Genomic DNA, 6,518 nt, shown 5'->3' with positions numbered 1-6,518 from the left:
ATGCATTATATATAATATATAATATATTATATATTATACATTATATATTATATATTATTATATATTATATATAATATATTATATATTATATAATGTATTATTATGTATTATATATTATGTATTATGTATTATATAATGTATATTATATATATAATTATTATTTTTTTCCCTATATAATATGTCCTCCTGCCTGTTCCCATCTCTTGGGCACCGTCCCTCACTCCTGGTGCCTTCCCAGCTCCATCCCAGCTCTTTGCACATCTGGATAATTGGATTCAGCTCCCCCAAATCCAGGAATAGGTGTGGATTGCACAGGCCTAAGGCAACAGGAACATTTTCCCAGCAAACCTTGATTGCAAACTGGTTTTTGGGGACCTGGCCACCCCAGGACAGTGGCTGAAGGACACATTAATTAAATCAGGAAAGATGTTCAGGCAACAGGAATTGCCATTTTTTGCTTCCCTGGTCTTTAATTTGATGGAGGCATCGGAATTCATCTTTCCTGTTGTGCAGCTTGGATGAAGAGCAGGGGAATTTCCAGCTTTTATTCCCACAGCTGATTGGGACAGAGCTTTCAGTCTGTTCTGGGAAGATGAGCAAGACCTTTCTCAGCGGGGGAAACTGAGGCACGGTGGTTTCCATGGATTTCCAGGTCCCTCCTGCCCACCCCCCGCTGTTTCCTGTGCCATCCATTCCCAGCTGGGAGAACTGTAGTCCAAGACAGGCAGGAAATTTGCATCTCCAGGAATTATGCAGGGGGGGAAAAAAACCTTATAGAGATCTGTAAAAAATCCCTGTTATATTTCCAGGTCTGCAATCAGGGGGTTGGTGACATCCTTTTGTTAAAGATCTCTACCACCCACTTCTCCAAAAATCCTGTGCTGCTGAGCTTTGACTCCTAAAAAATAAATTAATTAAATAAAAATAAATCTCCAGCAAAATCAGCTGTAGAGACACATTTATTTCATGGCTTTGCAGGTTAAAATCAGCAACTCCTTGAAAAAATGGTAAAAAATCCCCTTCAGGCAGTTCCATTGCCTCTCTATTAACAGAACAGTTTTGTTGCTGGGTGTTATTTTGCTGCAAGGAAGTTTGTCAACATCAATTCTCCTTTTCTCCAATTTCCCTCATACCTGGAGCTCGTTTTCACTGTATGAATTTAATGCCCTCCGAGGATCCCTTTATTAGTTCCAGCCACAGTTCCCTGACAGCTCCTTGTTTTGATTTATCTGAGCACCCTTGAAGCTGTTCCAGGCCCGTGGCACACCCCACCCTTCAGTGGCTTCTTCCCAACCCAAACACATTTAGGGCCTTTCATCTTCCACACCAATCTTCAAAGCAACAACAGTTTTATGGTTTTTGCAATTCCCTCCAGTCCTGGGACGTTCCCACCTGCTGCTCCAAGGGCTCACCCTTCCTTGGTGGCATTCCCTGTGTTCTCCACAGCCCTCCCACACAGGAACTCCTGGGTTTGGGGAGAAAAATATCCTGGGTTTGTTCTGAGGGTGGGAAAATGTCAGCCTCGCTCCCTGTGTGTTTTCCAGAGGGATGTGCTCCCACGCCTGCCCTCTCCCATCACCTCCAGCCCTCGGGACAAAGCCCAGCAGCCACAAGAGTGGAGCTGGGGACGTGGCTGGGGCCGCATGTGCCTCCCATTCCAGGAGTCTTTCCCAGGAAAAGCCCTCCAGGAGGCTTCCTGTGCTTGGAGTTCTGCCCTCTGCAACCCAAAATCAAATCCTCCACCAAACTCTGGGAGCTGAGCATCCCTGCCCTGCTCCTTTCCCCTTCTCCAGCCTGGAATGGACAGGGAGGAGGAATTGCAGCACTTTTCCCATGAAAACTTGGTCCCTTCCTATTGCTGAACATTCCTTTTGCTGCATGAAATTATGGACACACCCTGGGAATTGGGATATTCCTCCTCTGCTCCCTCCTCGTGCCCAAAGCTCTCCCACTTTCTCATTCCCTTCGTTTCAACCTCAGGAAAATGAACTAGAATTTAAAAAAGGAGGATGGAGATGGAGGCATTGCTCTCATTGCTGCTAAACCCAGCTGCAAGAGGAATATTTGGAAACCCAGGTGCTGATGGATTTGGGTTAATCATGGGGAAAAAAAATTAAATAAATAAATTTCGAGGCAGAGACCAGCAAGGAGAGTGTTGTAATTCAGCTTTCTTTGTTAAAAAAACAAAACAAAACAACCCAAACCACAGAACAACCCAAACATTGAACAGATTTGTTAAACCACAGACATAAAAGAATCAAGAAATACTACAAAAAAAAAATAAAATAAAATAAAATACATTGCAAGAGACATCTTGTTGTCCAAGGCCATTGGATTCAGGAGCTGCTGGCTGCCCAGCCCTGGGTCAGTGGAATTGCTGCGCTGCCAGGAACACAAATATTGGGAATACACAGCGCTTACTGGAGAAGAATTAAGACTAAAACATATTTATTTACCCCTTTCAAATAAATAGAGTGTCATCTACAGCAATATTTAAATCAGTAAAACAGGTTTTGTTTTTTTAAAGCAACCAAATGTAACAAAATTGTAAATCAGGTCTAGGTTTTCTTGTGTGTTAAGAGCCTTTTTTTTTTTTTTCCTGTGTTTAAAAAAAAAAAAACCAACAAAAATACAAAGCAAAGTGTCTCTGACAAGTCAGATTCTCCACCAGGAGTGAAGGTCACCCTCCCTTTGTTCTGAGGGTGGGAGCGAGGTCTGAACCACCCAAAATCCTCCCTCTCCAAGGATTCTGGAGGGACAGGGAGCTCCCTGGGCTCTGAACTAAGAGGGATTTTTCCGTGTCTGAGGGGGATCCAGCGCAGGCAGAGCTGGGATCAGGGACGGTCCCTGCGCCGGGCTGAGCCCTCGGGAAGAACTCTGCTGTAGCTATAAAGTCTCTTTTAGGCAGTTTAGAAATTAATTCAGTGTTTAAAAAAATACTTTTTTTTTTCTTTTTTACTCATTACTATTTCCACAGCTGGAGGAAGCAACACCCCTTCTCAGGCAAGGAATGGGGGAAAAGCATGGAATAATCCTCTGGATATGGGATCCCTTTGGGATCACCAATCCTAAGCCACGTTTCCTACACTGCACCATCAAACCAGGAGCTCCTGTTGCACCAGCAGCATACCCCCAGCATTCCCAACACAGCTCCAACTGGGTCCCAGTGTGCAAAGCTAATCCTGGGTGCAACTCCTCAAAAAAACACCTGGAATGAGGAGCCCCTGGAGCTTCCCTCAGGTCTCCTGGGATGTCCTGGCAAGGATGAGGGAGCAGATTCCCATTCCTGCAGGGATAAGGGAACAGGTTCTCATTCCTTCAAGAGTAGATTCCCACCCTTGCAGGGATGAGGAGCAGATTCCCATCCCTGCAGAGATAAGGAACACATTCCCATCCCTGCAGGGAGATAAGGAACACATTCCCATCCCTGCAGGGATAAGGAACACATTCCCATCCCTGCAGGGATCTCCCTGCTTGGCAGCCAAGCGTGGCTGGCTCTGGCTCATCCCAGAGCTCAGGATGCTCCCAGGGCCGGCACAAGGCTGGGATTCAATCCTTGGGGTCACAGCCAGAGCTGCCCTTCCCTAAGCTCCAGGAGCTGCTCAGTTCCAACCCTTTTCCAATTCCATGCCATGAGGCTGTACAGTGGATGGAGGAGAAGTTGGAATTCCATGGGAACAGCCCAAGGAGCTGCAGAGTTGTGCAAGGACAACGTTTGGCAGTTTCCTCACGGATTTGTTTTGTAATTTCATTTTCTGGTAAAGCCCCAGAGCACAGGTACCTCCCCAGACTGAGTGGAAACATTCCCTGGGATTCCCTGCAGCAGGGCTCTGCCATTGGGAATCTCTCTGCAGGGAATGGCCCTGCCCAGACCCACCACGGAGCAGCCCCTGGAGGAGCCCAATTCATCCCCTTGCCTGAGCCACCCACTGGGAGAGGACTTGGACAACAACAAAGCCACTTCCCAGGAGCCTCAATCCAGCTGAAGGGCCTTTAAAGTCTGTTCAGCTGTGCCAGAGTCCCTTTGAACTCCGTGAACACCATTCCAAACAAAAGCCTGTTTACCAGATCATGGTGTCTGGGGTGGAAAACACTGCAAATTCTGCAGGAAGTTTTTTTTAAAAGAAAATCATTAAAAACCCACCAGGATGACATAAATCCCCCTGGTTTTTGCAGGGCTGAGCAGGGTCAGTTCCCCTCCCAGCTGGAGGAAGGGTGCATTTAGAAAGAGGAACCCAACGGGTAGGGAAGTGCCTGGCCAGCAGCTCCTGCTGTGTTTAGCAATCCCTGCGGGATGCAATTCCGTGAACACCCCAAACAACTGCCAGCCTGGAGCCTCAACTCCCCAACAACTGCAGAGGAGCAATGATGGGAAGCTGGGGTCAGTTCAGGGAGCAGGGGATCGCTGTGGCACAGCCACAGAAGGACTCCCCAACCTTCGAGGTCTTCTCCAACCTGGATTCTGTGGACAGAACAGCTGCAGCTGTACTTGCAGGGAGCTGCCAATGGAATAGATTCCTGTGGAACCTCGTTTAGGTCACTGTGGTTGCAGGGTCCTTGTGGGGAGGGGTCATCTCCCTCCGTGACTGACCACAGGCTCCGAAGAAACAACAGGAAAAATCCCAGCTCTGGTGCTGGGAATGATGGAAAACTCCAGGAACTCCCTGTCGCTCTCCCTGCCCTCCCTGATACATCTCACTCCACTTTTGAGGAAAACAAGCAGCAAGGAGATCTTTCCCAGGGGTGAATTCTCCCTCTTCCATACCCAAATCCATCAGAACAGCGAAAGCCAAGGGCAGATGTTGCTGATCCAAGGGAAAAGCTGGAGAGCAGAGGCTGTGGCAGCCATTTCCATGACTGGAGAAACTACTTTTTGTCTTCTCTTTCTAAAATGAAATTGTTTTATCCCTTCCCTCATGATGTCCCAAACCTCCAGGGAAAACCAACCCAAGCTCTTCCAGCCACGTCACCAAGCTCTGGTGGAGGGCAGTTCTGGGGGATCAGTGACTCCAGGGTGAAAAGAATCTGCTTTTTGGCAGAAAAACTTTGAGATGTGAGCTGTGGCTGACCAAATTCAGCCTTTTTGTGGCTCTGTGCTGGTACCTGGATCAGTTTCTTCCTAAACCTCTATTGCCAAGGAGATGCTGAGGAGATCCCCATGAAGGTGGGATCAGTGCTGGAGGCTCAGGTTAGTACAAGAGACAGATCTTCAGCAGCAAGTGGAAAATCACGGAAACCCACGAAAAGCAAAGCAAGCGAGTTAAGGATTTAATTCAAATCCATCCATTGATTATAAAGTGTTTTTTAGTGTGACAGCTCCTCTTTCAAAGCAGTGTGAAAGGGTCAGCAGGAGGACACTGTGATGGTCATCACCTGGTGGACAATGTGGCCAGGCCAGCCTTTGGGAGGTGTGGCCCCAATCCTGAGCTCTCTGTGGAGGGCCCTTGGTGCCTGCTGACTTTGGGTTGGAGATTCCAGTGCCTTTCTTTGCATCCCAAGGAATTCTGCTGGTGGGTTTTGGCACTGAGAGCCCCCACAGTGAAGCCCTGCAGGAGCTGCCCTGAGACCTCACAGCCAAAAAATCCTGCAAAACCTGCAGCTTGAGTGGGAGGTGACAGACTGGGGTCGCCCCTCCATGGAGCAGCTCCAGCAGGAGCCAAGATTTCCCATCAAAACTCAAAAAAACATCTCAGCCTTCAGCTGGAAGAAGTCAAAAGTCGAGTTCAGGTTTTGTGACTCACGGCCTTATTTATACCAAAGCCTCTCCACAGGCATCAGATCTGAGATGCTCCAACTCCTTGCACGGGACAAAAACCTTGGGTTCTGCCCTCTGGATATTCCCAAATCAGCTGCAAATCCTCATGGATTAACTCAGAGAGCTGGATTGGGAATCTCCAGAGTCACTGGGCTGATTTGGGAATCTCCACCCCAGCTGCCATGGAATAGAGCTGATTGTCTCCCCTGCTCCTGTCTCGGAGCAGGACATGGGGCTGGCAAAGGGGGAATGTGGAGCTGCCCCAACACAACCTGGAGCGCTGCACAACTCACCAGGACAAAGCCTGAGTGAGTACCATGGTGTCCTTAACACCCCTTCATCCCAGAGAACTCTGCCACAAGGAGAATCCAGCGGGAAGCGACAGCTCCCGGAGCATCCCGGCTTCCCAACGGCCAAGTTTACACAAAAAAAAGGGAAATAGTTCACCAAGCCACCTGCACAAAGCACGAGCACAAAGATCTGCAACAGAGACAGCAAAGCAGCTCCAGTGGGGAAAAGATCAGAATTCCAGGTGATGTCAGAGCGCAGAGGCACGATGAGCAAACGGGTCAGGAACTGCAGCTTTCCAAAAGGTGACACTTGGGAGCAAAGGAAGCGACCTGGCCCTGAGGGACAGCACTGACTGCTCAGGAACTACAGGAATTCTGGCTGTGCTCAGGAATGGGATGGCACCACCAGGATTTGACATGCAGACCATGGATTGTGCTCAGGGATGGCTCCTGGAACGGGAGGGAGGTGCTGG

Source organism: Parus major, chromosome 11 (genome assembly GCF_001522545.3).
Source record: "Parus major isolate Abel chromosome 11, Parus_major1.1, whole genome shotgun sequence".
Taxonomy (NCBI): domain Eukaryota; kingdom Metazoa; phylum Chordata; class Aves; order Passeriformes; family Paridae; genus Parus; species Parus major.
The sequence above is the reverse complement of the archived record's forward strand: the minus strand, read 5'-3'. Positions refer to the sequence as shown.